This window comes from Grammomys surdaster, unplaced genomic scaffold (genome assembly GCF_004785775.1).
Source record: "Grammomys surdaster isolate TR1022 unplaced genomic scaffold, NIH_TR_1.0 125807, whole genome shotgun sequence".
Lineage (NCBI taxonomy): Eukaryota > Metazoa > Chordata > Mammalia > Rodentia > Muridae > Grammomys > Grammomys surdaster.
This window is the reverse complement of record NW_021620638.1, coordinates 1,494,000-1,506,978: the sequence shown is the minus strand read 5'-3', so window position 1 is coordinate 1,506,978 and position 12,979 is coordinate 1,494,000. Positions and strand designations below refer to the sequence as shown.

The 12,979-nt window shown below is 45.6% G+C and overlaps 1 protein-coding gene across 1 annotated transcript in view; it reads left to right on the top strand.

Moving 5' to 3' along the window:
• Positions 1-521: 521 nt before the first annotated feature.
• Elmo1 (engulfment and cell motility 1) overlaps positions 522-12,979 on the top strand; it is a 503,321-nt gene continuing 490,863 nt past the window's right edge. The window contains exon 1 of the mRNA XM_028789271.1: positions 522-786. The gene's annotated coding sequence lies outside the window, so the exon portion shown is untranslated. The remainder of the gene's footprint in view (positions 787-12,979) is intronic.

The following is a 12,979-nucleotide window of genomic DNA, read 5'->3' as shown; positions in this document are numbered from 1 at the left end:
TGGAGAAGGAAAAGGTCTGTTATTTTTGCCGTGCTGCCCCGGAGCAAACAAAGATAGGGTTCAGGCATATACAGCAGGTTCTTCGAGGACTTATTTTAAAACAGGTCAACGAACTTTCCCCTTTGGTGGAAAATCTCAAATAAGGTGTCCAAAATGAAACCTTAAAAAGGGTACCATGAGCTCTCTGCCCCCCAGAGGTGGCGCTACGAGGGTGACGAAGTTAATTAGTGCCTGCAAAACGCGGTTTCTGAGCTCATCATAGAAGTCATGCTCAGCCTACAGTATTTATAGCAGAGTTGAGGTATGCATACTGTGTGACATTTCCTTCTTTTTAAGAAGGAGGACTTCAAAAAAGTCGTGGGCACCCGGTCCCGCACTGTGCAGGGGGGCGGGCAGCAGCGAGGGGGCGGGAAGCAAACGCGCCAACAACGCGTGTCCGCGCGCAGGTGCTGGGGGCGGCGACGACAACTCCGCAGCGGCTGCCCAGGAGGAGAGTTCGCGGCAGCTCGCGGGATGCTCCTAGATGCAAGATGTGTCTCTGGCCAGCAGGAGGAAGGAAGAGGAAGTGAGAGCAGCGGCAGCCGGCAGCAGCGGCCGGCGACCCGAGTGTAAGTGCGTGCGTTCGGGCAGCGGCAGCGGGCGAGGATGGGCACGAGATAGAGGCAGAGCCACCGCCGACCGCGGCTCCGAGAGGGGCGACAGAGCCTCGGGCACCGGTCTACGGCTCCTGCCCCGGCGCTCTGGCCTCTGGGAGCCGTCGTCGCCGCGTCCAGAGACCCCGGGCAGGTTTGTAAAGTTTGCTGGGCTGGCGTGGCGCCCGAGTCGCTGACCTCGGCGGCCCGGGCGGGGACCAGGGCAAGAGGAGGGCGCCGAGGAGACACTTTTGTTTCCTCCCGGGGCCCCGAGGCGCGGGCGGGTGGGGGCTGCGGGCTCGCTGCAGTTGGGAGGTCTGGGCAAAGGGGCGTCCCGAGTGACTAGAGGCACGAGGTGGGGAGAAGCGGACACCGGGAGGCTGCGCCGGGATAGGTCTCAGTGCTGGGACCCTTGGAAACGGCAGGAGCAGGGTCGGCTGGAGTGGGCTTGGGCGGGCTGCGCCACTGGCGTAGGGGTGCTGGGACCTGGCAGAGTGCTCCTGAGACCTTGCGGCCAGCAGTCGTGGGGCTAGAGAGCCAGGAAGCAGCTTCGAGTTTACCGGCGAGGACACCGGGGCTCGCTCGGGTGTCGCAGACGGGAGGGGAATCCCCGGAGAGCGCGCTCCCGAGATGGGGCGGGATGGGTTGCGGGGACCCCTGAAGGCGTTCGCTAGGGAAGACCCGCCTCCCGGGGCCATGCGGGGCTTCCCTGTGGGGCCCCCAGAGGGCGCAGGGTCTTCGATGGAGAGGCTGGCGTGGGAGGGGGCGTACCGCGCGCCTACCCGGGAGAGCGGCGGGCGTGGGGCACTGGAGAGGGAGAGGGCGAGCTGTGCTCCGCGGTAGCCCCGTGGCATAGAGGAAGAGGAAACCCAGAACTGAGCCGGCCGCGGTGCGCTTGTGTGGGGTTGGGAAGTCCGTGTTGTGCTGCGGGCACGCGCCAGGCATATATTTGTGTGTGTGAGTGTGTGTATGTAAGTGTGTGTGTGTGTGTGTGTGTGTGTGTGTGCTAGCGAGCGTCATTGCGGTGGGGGCGCTCTCCCATTGACCCTCGGGGGTGGGGGCTGTCTCCCATTGACTCTTCTGCCTGGGGCCCTTTGAACTAGGCAGCTGGGGCAAGGGTTGTTGGACTTGGATTGACCCGACGCTGCAGAGTTTGGCCTCAAGCAGGGACAGCTCCGAGGGCCTCTGGACAGCTCCCGAGGCGCATTGAGTTCAATGAAATGCACCCAGGGACTGTGGACCTCCTGCCTCTGGCCAGTACCTACAACTTAAGATTCAGGAAGAAAATTGTGACTTGAGGGAAACCAGGGAAGAATTTCTGAATTTTTCTCTTTTATGTACAAATAAAAATAACTATCGTTTACATGCTAAAAATCTTTGAGAGCAACTTGAGACTGGAAAATCCAGTTTACATGCAATGATTGTCAGATTGGGAAAGCTGGCAGGAGAGCCGATCTACTAAAGGCTTCTGTTTATGGTTTTCACGTGTCTCACCTCTTCATTAGCTGCCAAGGTTATTTCAAGGTTTACTGTTTTCACTCCCTCAATTTACAGGACTGGGGATACTAGTGAGTTTAGAACCAGGTCACTTGCAGGCTTGTAACACAGACTCCATCCTTTTTTTTTTTTTTCTTGCCTGCCATCCCTCCCTACCCCTTTCCTTCTCTCTCCCTCCCTTCCCCTCCCCTCTTTCTTCCTAGCTGACCTTTTGGTATTCTACATGTCACGATGGCACATTTGCTATCTTTCAGAAGTGTAGCTAAAGGTGCATAGGGCCTTTTTGACTGTATTTGCTACTTGATTCTTGTTAAGTTAGATGGAGTTATGATAAACTGACAGAATGACATCAATGGTGGGGGCTCATGGTGAGGAAGAAGGGTAAGCAGGAGAAAGTTGCAGAGCAGCAAACTTGGGGAGACCGTAGTCTGTGGAAACTCAGTCCCTGAACAGTCATTGGGCCAAAGATTATGTGGTCACATGATGGGTGACCATGCCCCCAACAGCAATAGGTTCTTGTTAACTGCAACAATTTTGACTTCCTTACATTTTTCTTGTTTACTGTTTGTCTCCCCAGGACCTTTGCACATGCTGTTCTGCCTGAGGAGCTTTCTCTCACATGTTCAGATGACTCATCCTTTGCTTCCTTCAGGCCTCTACACAGCTCTCAGTTTAAAAGGCCTTGGTGGACAGCTGTGTGGGTCCTCTTGTTTTACCCTGCTTCTCTTTCTGTATTTTTTACTCCTTGGTATTATTTATTCATCTGTTTATCTTATCATTGTCTCTCTTAGTAGGATGGAAGTTTGAGCAGGCTGGTGACCTTGTTCACAGATCTAGATTAACTTTTAGCACAGGGTAGCAATGTGCTTTGTGAATATTTTATTGACTGGTGGAAGGAGACTTGTCCATGCTGGTAGAGAGCCCTGGGAAACATCCTAAAATAATTCCGGTGTCAGTAGAGTGGGAAGCCGGGCGGTTACCACACTCTTGTCCCCTCCTTCACACTCTACAACTGTTCTTTTGGGCTCCCTCTGCCTTGGTTAGATCCTTCCCTTAGAACCGAAGGCTGAGGAAAGGTATAGAGAGGCCATTGCTTGGGTCAGGGTATAAAGACCAGGGCACTTTATTAAAAGCCCAACTGTTCCTGATCTGCTGTATCCCTCTCTCCTTGGAAGATGTCATTTCAAAGCTTGTGTTGCTTTAAGCCTAAGAAATGCTCCTCTGGACGATGGACATTATCAGAAGCAGCAAGAAACCCACATATGCACCCTGTCCCTCCCTGTCTCCCTCACAGAGATTGAGCCAGATTGAAGGCATAGAAGAGATTGCTTGCTGGGCCAGGAGAGGGAGGCAGAGGGAAAAGCTGGAAGACAGATGAAGCAGAGAAAGGCCCAGGCAAGGGAAAGAATGAAAAGAAAGTAGGCAGACCAGGAGAATTCTTCAGGAGCTGCTGAGTGGTGAGCGTTTCTGAAATGTCAGCACTGCATTGGAGACTTCTCAAGTGATTTGCTTGCTTTGGATATTTGGTGTGAGTGGGTGGGGAGAGGTGTGTGCAGGAAGGGAGGGCTTTGAAGCTCTGGCCCAGAGGATGTGGCTGGGGGCAAGGCAAGGTTCATAGTGCACACGTGCTTACTTCATCGTCTGGTCCAGGCCTGAAGCTTCAGAAGGATCATTCCTAGCAACATAGTATTTGCCATACTGATCCAGAACAGTGGGCCAGAGCGTTTCTTACTGAAGTCTGCAACCACTCATCAATGCCTGCAGCCATCCAAGTAGATAGCTTGGTTTAGACATCCTGTTGAATTTAGAGAAGGTGGGAGATTACTAAATATCTCTGCCTTACAAAGCCTCAAGTGTTTGCTGCAAGAGTTGTGTAATGTCAGTTCAAGTCAACGAACACAGTGCTTTGTTTGCTTAAGGTTGTAGCCTAGGAGGAGAGCCTGATACCTACTTAGCAGGTCGAATCAGCAGTCTAAAACACAAACGGAAGCAAGCAGAAGACTGGTCCTCTGAGGAGGTTGAGGGTTGAAGGATCTTGAATTAGAAGCAATCCTGGGATAATTACTAGTTCAAGACTACCTAGAACTGTAGGAACATCCTTGATCAGCATGCACCAGCTCATGGGTTCTGTCCTTAGTGCCACAGAAAACAAACTTTGACTCTTAAATACTGAATACGTAGCACCATATGGGGTTTGAGTTTTTTAAAATATGCTTTAATAATTCTAGAGGTCTTGGGATCTTTTTCATCAACTTGCCAAGAGTTCTCATAAAAAAGAATCCATGGGGTTATGCTTTCAGAAGCATCTAGCTGTTTCCCTTTCACAAATATTGTTAATTTGATAGTTAATAGTTTGATAGTTAATAGTAAAATAGTGAAAGACGCTGCTTCCTGTTAAACCACATACAGTGTCAGCCTTTCTCTTCACCCTAAAAATGCTATTGTTTATAGAATTTGACACTGTGCTTGGCCCAGATCCCACCACTATCTTAGGACAGGGGACTCAAGTGACCAGTTCTTTACTGCTGTGGTGCAGAGTCAAACAATTCTCAGTAGCTCTCACTGTACTTAGAAGGAAATCAAAACCACCCACTGTTTTCTGGCCAAGTGTTTGTTAGCTTTTGGAAATTTACTCACCCGGATCTTTCTTTTCCTATTTTATCCCTGGTCTTCGGTATGTGCATGATTCTAATTACTTTTGGAGATTCGCATAGGCAGCCATTCTGGTTTTTGTAGTAGCTACACATTAGATCAGGTATTAGCGCTGACATGGGCTTAAGACTGAGTAGCCAAAAAAAAAAAAGTCAAAGGCCAAGAACAAGCAGTGTCTGAATCAGAAGGGTCATGAAGGCCAGCCATCCAGACAGGGTGAGGTTTTAGTGGTATGTGTGGCCCCAGAAGGCTTTCCATTCTGTGCTATAGTGCATTTAGGTTCAGCAAAGCCAGTCTGCATACGCGATGCATACATTGGCTGCTGTGCTCAATTTCCTGGGTAATCTAGGTTGTCTGAGTGTTAACAATGGCAACTTATCTGTAGTAGGTGGAACTGAAGCCTGCCAAGCCCTGCCACAATGAATGACTACATTAACCACTTGTGTTTCAGACCTCCATAGGTTCAGGTACAAGTCAAACAGCATTTAGTCAGCAGCCTACAGTGAGGCGAACAGTTAAGTACTGAGGTAGGAATATGTGTGGGTGAAGGAATGCTGTCTCATCAAACAGAATGAGCCACAGCAACAACCTGGCCCAGTGCTGAGCAGAGAAATTAGTCACATGTATAAATAGTAGGAGATGTTTCTTTGTGTTCCTGGCCCCCACAAACACTGGTTTCCAGAATCTGAGCAGATTATAATTGGAATCTCAGTTTTAGGAATTGAAGCTACAGTTGGACTATTTTGGTTGTCACAATTAATGTAGAGAGCACAGCTTTTCTCAGTAGAAAATGCTGGCAAATCACTACTTGGTCTACTCTAGGACTCTGTGCTGGGTGGACGGTATTTCTGGATAAGCAGCAGTGGGCTAGGGGATTGGTGTCCAGGTAAGGCATTATGAAGCACTGTGTCAGTAAGATTGGATCATGAGATTGGTGTGGCTCTTCATCCTTGGCTAACACCCTTCCCTATGGCATGCTGTTTTGGAAGGAGTAGGGAGTCACCAGCAGGGTGGTGTTTTTCATTTTATAGATGGTGTCACCAGCAGGATGGTGTTATCCATTTTATAGATGGTGTCTAGAACAATCACATGACGCGGGGTTCATGGGCTCTAGAACTAAACTTTATTCAACTCTTCTGATTTTTTTCTACTTTTGTTTCTCTCCCTCCCTCCTCCTTCCCCCCTCTCTCTTTCTCTCTCTCTTTTTTCATACCACATTATATATTCTGGCTATTTCCTTCTCTTGTTGGTGTAATGGTATCTAGAGATATCTCTACTCCTGTATGTTTTTAGGAATGTTCTCCACATAGCAGGACAGTCTGGGCATTATAGACAACCTCATCTAAAACCAAGCCAACCAAACAACAATAACAAAAAACAAAAATAAAAAACCAACCACTACTACAAACAAACAAACCACAACAAAAACCAAACCAGAGCTGGCTAAGGATCTGCCTTGGTTGGTAAAATGCTTGACTTTGTAATGTTGGGAACTGAGTTTGATCCCAGAACTCATATTAAAAAAAACCCTGGCGTGGAGGAGATGGAGGGAGATCTGAGACTTACTAGTCTCATATAGAATCTGAGTAACTGTCAAGTTCTAGGTCACCTAAAGATGTTGTCTAAAAAATAGAGAGTACCCCAAGAATGACACCTGAGGGTTTCCTCTGGCCACCACATGCATGAGCACACATGTGCACCCACACCCTCACACATGTATACGTACACAGACACACAAAATAAATTAAAAATGTTTCAAATATCAAAATAAGTAAGATATGCTCAGGTCAGGTAGAGGTACTGCTCAGTGGTATTACTTGGGCTTGACCTAGGCTTTAGGTTTGAGTCTCATTGTTGGGGAAAGAAAAACAACAAAAGAAATGCCCTTAGTTCAGAGGGCTGTGTCCCAGGTTGCCATGGCATCTAGCTCTTGAGATGGAGAATTTCAGAGTTGATCCTTCTCTGCATATTTCATTCTCAAGGTGCCCTTAGACTTGAATCTAGATCCATCTGTGGCCTCTCATATGAGCCAAGATCAGAAAATTGGAGGATGAGGGCTATTTATTAATCAGAGAGAGAAGTGGGAGATCTCTGCAGAGGAAAATGTATTCTTTAGCCACCACTTAAAAAAAAAATATGGCTGAGTTATGGTGCAGGAAAATTTGTGGAACCCACTGGGAGGGAACCAGTTGTCAGGGGACTATATTTCATGATGCACATGTCAGTTTATCATAGCTTTGCTTTTTCTGACTTTGGACTAATACCCACCGAGGGAACTGGAAACCTGAGCCCTGTAAGCAGGATGGCTCTTGTTTGGGCAGTGCTGCTGTTCTTCTTTTTCTACTTACAGACCATCTCCTCTTTTATTTGTCCTTGATTTTCTCAGCCTTGGCACCATTGACATTTTGAACTAAGTAATTCTGTTTTTTGAGGACTCCCCCGTCCATTGCAGAACGACCACCAACTTCCCTGCTCTCTGTTCACTAGGTCCCAACACCGCCACTCAGTTAGGAACAAGCAAAACTGTATCCACCCTTTGCAGGTCTGTGGCTCAGAGGCCAACCCCAGCCCTCCCCTCTCCTCCCTTGCCTGGTTGAGAACCTCTGTTTTGTTTTCTGAAGAGATCAGAACAATTGCTTGTAATCTGATCAGACTTTCAGGTGGAGTAGGGACTGCCCCAGTTTTCTGTCACTGGCTATTCCTTGGAGCCTACACCGAGGTAGTGAACTCACCGATGGGGACCCCACCTTCTATGTTCATTCATTTGCTTTAGTGTCTTCCTTAACTTCCCTTACTGCTAAACTGCATTATCTTCCTGAGTCAAATGGTGAGACTTTACTCACCTTCCTGTAGCCCAGGCAGAAAAAAGCTAAACAGTGGGTTTCTGTCCCTGTTTCCTAGCAAGGTTTTGAGTTTGACTACAGGTTACTGAATTAACTGTGACCTTTCCATAACAGTTAAGAGGGTAAATGGATGGAGTGGAGTGGTAAGGAGCTGTCAGCGTGGCTCAGTTAGAGGCCTGGTCACAAGGTAAAGAAGTGTCTGCTTGGAATCCAGGAACTGAGGACTGTATCTGCTCCTGTGCTAGGCAAGTGCCCCTTGGCTGATTAGCTGATAATGGATATGGATATCAGTGCCTTAGGACCTCTTGCAGGTCAGGGAGAAACTTTAAAGGCATTGGCTTACATAAAGTCCTTTCTCATTCTGGGTATTACATTTCTGTGCAATCTTGTGGCATTATTTTCTTATGTAATTATATGTCAACCTTCTATTTGCCTCCTCTGGCTGCTGTAGTGCCGAGAGCAATAGCTGGTGTTTTCTGCCACACAGAACCTATTGGTGGGTTGGATTTTAACCGTTTCCCCAAGTCAGCAGCCTGCTCCGAGTCACAGCCTGTAGCAGTCCTCCACCCTTCTTCCTTCCGCCCTTTGTACCTTTTTTTTTTTTCAGTTTGAGATTGCATTTGGAGCACCACAGTTTTGTGCTCTGGGCTTCAGTGGCTGAGTGTACTGCATGAGATATATTTTCCAGGCTGCTACACGCAATTACCCTTAATTTTGAAGTATAATACATTTCAAAATATTTTTTTTTCTGTTTGGGGGTTCTTTAACCCAAATGCATAAACCACAGCTGGCTTTGCCCATGGCCTTCAGAAGACATGTGGCTTGGGAAGTCAAGCCAGTGGAGTACTTTGGTCAGACTGCACATTTTTGGCTGTGTGAAGAGTGAATTCCTACAACACTCAGTAAGGCTGGTTTCAACTTGACTCCTGCCCACCCCCACACTACCCTGCCCACCGTGCCCTAGATTTTTCTAGTGGATTGCTACCTTAGTTACATCAATTGTGGGCCACTTGGTGACTAGTAGTTAAACATTTTGGCTTGGGGAAATGAGGCATATTCTTTGCTGTAGTAAGTGTCTCATACGTGCGTGCACACGTGCGCACACACTCGCACGCCTCACTTAATAATGAAGGGTCTTTGAAGCAGGGGAATGGTGATGTCAGCTGCTAAATTCTATTTTCTCTAACACTTGTCACTTTCATTGAATGGGACCATGTAAAAGCCAAGTTTTTATCAAGGAATGAATACGTTTGCATCCTCTTTGGACCCGCTCCACTCCCAGCAAGTGGCTTAGACTCACTGGAGTCATTTTCCCAATCATTGTTTAATCTTCTGCTCAGAGTATTTGAAAAACATCTGCCTGGATTTGCATGAGAGAAGCATAAAAAACCTTTATTTTTAAACTATATTTTATAAAAACAATGTTGAATAGATAGAGCTGAGGAATAAAGTGTGTGCTCGGGGTGAACAAAGCCTTGAATTCTGTCCTCAGCATTTAGACAGAATTCTCCCCCCTCTCTCTTTCACACACACACACACACACACAAAATATGAATCAGTAAATAAAGGTCCTAAGTGCATATAAAGACTTTTAAATTAAACTATTATTTCAAGGCTTAGCCTGTTACAATATTTCACCCATGTCTTCATCCTTCCATCAGTCAGATAGGTCAACACTATTTGAACAGTATTGTATGTTCTGTGATCAAGGCACTCCACATTTGGAGCTTTGCTAGGGATGGATGAATGAAATAAGACAATCAGTTAGTTAAGAGATAAGTGTAACTACCAGTACTCCAGGTTTGTAGATCACAAGAAAAGTACACAGATTATCATTTGGAAAAGATGTAGAAAGGTTACTATTAAAGAAAGATTGCTTCAAGAGTTCAGCAGTGGAGGAATGTTTGGGCAAGGCCAGGAGTGTGTTCTGCTGGGGGCTAAACACTGAATTGAATGGACAGGAAAGCCAAGTCTCTTAGGCAAGGAAAACAGGCAATCCAGGTTTAGTGAAGACTCTGTCCCATTGTAGTCTGGACAAAAGATGAGACAGGAAGCCAGCAGGAGGAACAAAGGAAGGTTGACACTTTATCAGCTTCTGTCTTCTAGACCTATACTCAAATAAACATCCAGTTTTGGGGAGAGGAATAAATAAATACCACAGTAAGCCTGATACCAGGAAAGGCTGCCCCACCCCCACTTCCCTACTGAGACCCCACAGCTGGCTGCCAGCCAGAGCAGACAAAGGGGAAGGGGGACAGTATGTTTCAGCCACCCACTGAAGAAAACAAATGGAGGATTGATGACTGATTGGATTTGGGAAAAGAAAAAGAATGATTCTTTGAAGTTTGGAACTAAATAAACATGCACTTGTTAATTAAGGATTCTAGTTGATTTTCAAGAGTCAGCTGGGTAGGGGAAATTCCTTATCTTGCTCAGTCTCAGTTTTCACATCTGTTAGATGGAGTTAATGTAAATCCACAGTCTCTGGTTTCAAGGTGAGTTTGGTGCATTGGTTTTGTTGTTATCGTCGATGTCACTGGTATTATCAGTGGTTTCTATGCAGGCTTTTAACACCAACACTTTGCCATAGTCATTTAAAGACCTACAATGATTGTTTAATTTTCTTTAAGAGGCCTGAACCCTTTCTCTTAAAAGTTCAACTAGACTTTACTTCATACATCATTGCTTCAGAAACTTAAATTGCCACACTAGGATAAATATCTTCGATTATAAATTAAGTGAACCAACATAAGAGATGAGGCTATTGATCTGGCTTGTTCAAATAAAAACCCATGTAAGTCCAGCTCACCCGAAATTTCACTTCACTGTTAATTTCCACTGAGAATAGAGACTGGAGGATGCTGTTCAGGGATCTTCCCCAACTCTTGATTCTAACGTCCGGAGAAAAGGGCTGTTTACACCTGTCCAACTACAGACAGGAACTCTGAGTTTTATATGGTTATGTTGTCTGTAAAGGAAGCTCAGTGGTCCCCAAACACTTCATAAGCATCCTTTTTGAATCACTTAGAAACTTCTTAAAAGTAAGTGACTGCTTAAAGTTTCAGTGGAATGTGAGTGGATACAAGGTGTTCAACACTCTTCTTAACCAAAACTGGTTCATTAGATTGTCAGCCAGGTTCAAAGTTACTCTGAGCATGAATACAGAAAGGGAAGAAGAGGAGGACCATGGTCTAAAGGGACAGACTCACACAGTTCTGTTGTTCTAGCAAAATTAATTGTAGCATCATTCTCACTTTTAAAAATGTTCCATGTAGGACATTTCATTCTATGTCTACTTCAGGCCACAGCGTCCAGTCTATTTGTAGTTCTGGCCACCGTTTGTTTGGGTACCTACTCTGCTCTGTAAGTTCCTTCAGGAAGGCAGCAGCTAGCGTACAGGCTTACTAGCTCCTTCCTCGGTAGCTCATGTACCCATTCAATGGTCATTTAGTAAGGGCTTTTTAGAGTGGACTAAAAGGAAGATAAACTCCAGTTTAGTCACTAGACTATCATAAACGGAAGCATAGACTTAAGACAGAGATGGGCCATTGGAAAGAGTTTACAGACTGCTTAGGAAGTGAAACCATTCCTGCAGTCATGAAAGGCCAGTTAGCTGAGCACTGGATGCAGGTCTTTACATACTATCCTCAGTATGTAAAAATTTTAGTCCCTTTCTCTTCTCAAGAAGAATGGTGTGAATCCTTCAGCAGCGGTGCTTCCTTCTTGTCTATCAGGCTCAGTGCATAACATGAAAGAGAATCCAGTGTCCAACCTATTTAAAGAGTCATAGAAAGGGTTGTTTTCATAAGATGCAGGGTTCTGGTGAAGCTGAGGAATTCTGCTCACACTCAACATACTCAATGTAGTCAACAATTTAAAGATTCCATTTACCACTTCACAGTTGCACCTTTACTGCAGTTTATCTTAAGAGACAGTTCCAGCTGTCAGCATCTCTGTCTCCTTCATTTCTGATACTCAGTTTTGTCTTGGTTGAGCACATGGCTTTGGAACACTGTGTGGAGTGGATCACAGCTCTTGGTGGCCACAGATGAGAAGCTATTTGTCTTAAGAGTTTTGCCACCTCAGGAGCATGTGGAGGAGCAGACATGTCAGTAAGCCATCACCCCAGTGGTAGCCAGCTGCTTGCAAGAAGGCAGAGAGAAGAGGGACAGAATGGAGATTCCTGCTCCCAGAAGACATCATTCTGTGTACTAGACACTTTGCTGAAATTATTACTGGCTGAGGTTCATTTAGAATCTTCTCAGATTTGTTGCTGATAAGGTTAGCACATGAAGGTATACAGTGAAGAACTCTGAGGTCAGTCATGGCTTGTGAGGGTGGATGGAATATAAGAAGACACTGTGAAGATTTCCTGGTCAGTTTTTATTTCAGAGATCATGTCTCTTTCAAAGACAATGGTTCACGATCATATCAGACCAATGCACAGAGAAATGGACCAGTACCAGCCTTAGTAATGGATTTCATCTTCTTTCCAAATCTATAAATTATATCAAAGAGTTGGGTTCATCCATTTAAAAAACAAGCAAAAGAGAGTATTTAGGGCCATGCGTAGCAGAGAATTCACTGTGACATGCTGTTCTTACTATTAGAGAGACATTAGAGCTTTTGACTTTCAGGAGAAGGAAAAACATGGACTTATTATTTTTTTTTCCTGAGAGAGGGTTTCTCTGTGTATCTCTTACTGTCCTGGAACCCACTCCATAGACCATGTTGGCCTCTAACTCAGAGATCTGCTTGCCTTTACCTCTTGGTTGCTGAAATTAAAAAGGAGTGTACCACCACACCTGGCCACCTTAAATTCTTAATTGCTCCTGAATCCAAATTTGCCCTCAGTGAATAACTGAAATTTACTTTAAATTCATTTGTCCATTCACACATATTTATTGACTATCAGCACAGTCTATATCATTAGTAGGCCTTCTTCCAGAATTACACACACACACACACACACACACACACACAACCACACACACAACTTCTAGGCAATAAATGTACATTCATCACTGGGTTCCAGAATTCTATATTGATGTTTCTTAAAAAGATTTGCTTGTTTTATTCTTTGTATATGAGCATTTTGGTTGCTTGCATTTGTGTGTACCATATGCAGGTCTGGTACCTGCAAAGGTCTAGAAGAGTCCATGAGATTTTCTGGAACAGGAGTTACATTTTGTTGTGAGCTACCATATGGGGATACTGGGGATGGAAGACTAGGCTCTTTGCAAGAATCAGTGTTCTTAACTAGTGAAACATCTCTCTAGCCCCTGTATGGGACATTTCAAAGGGAATGAGGAATGTGATATGAAATTATTGGTTCTACAAGGGCCTGTAATAGGA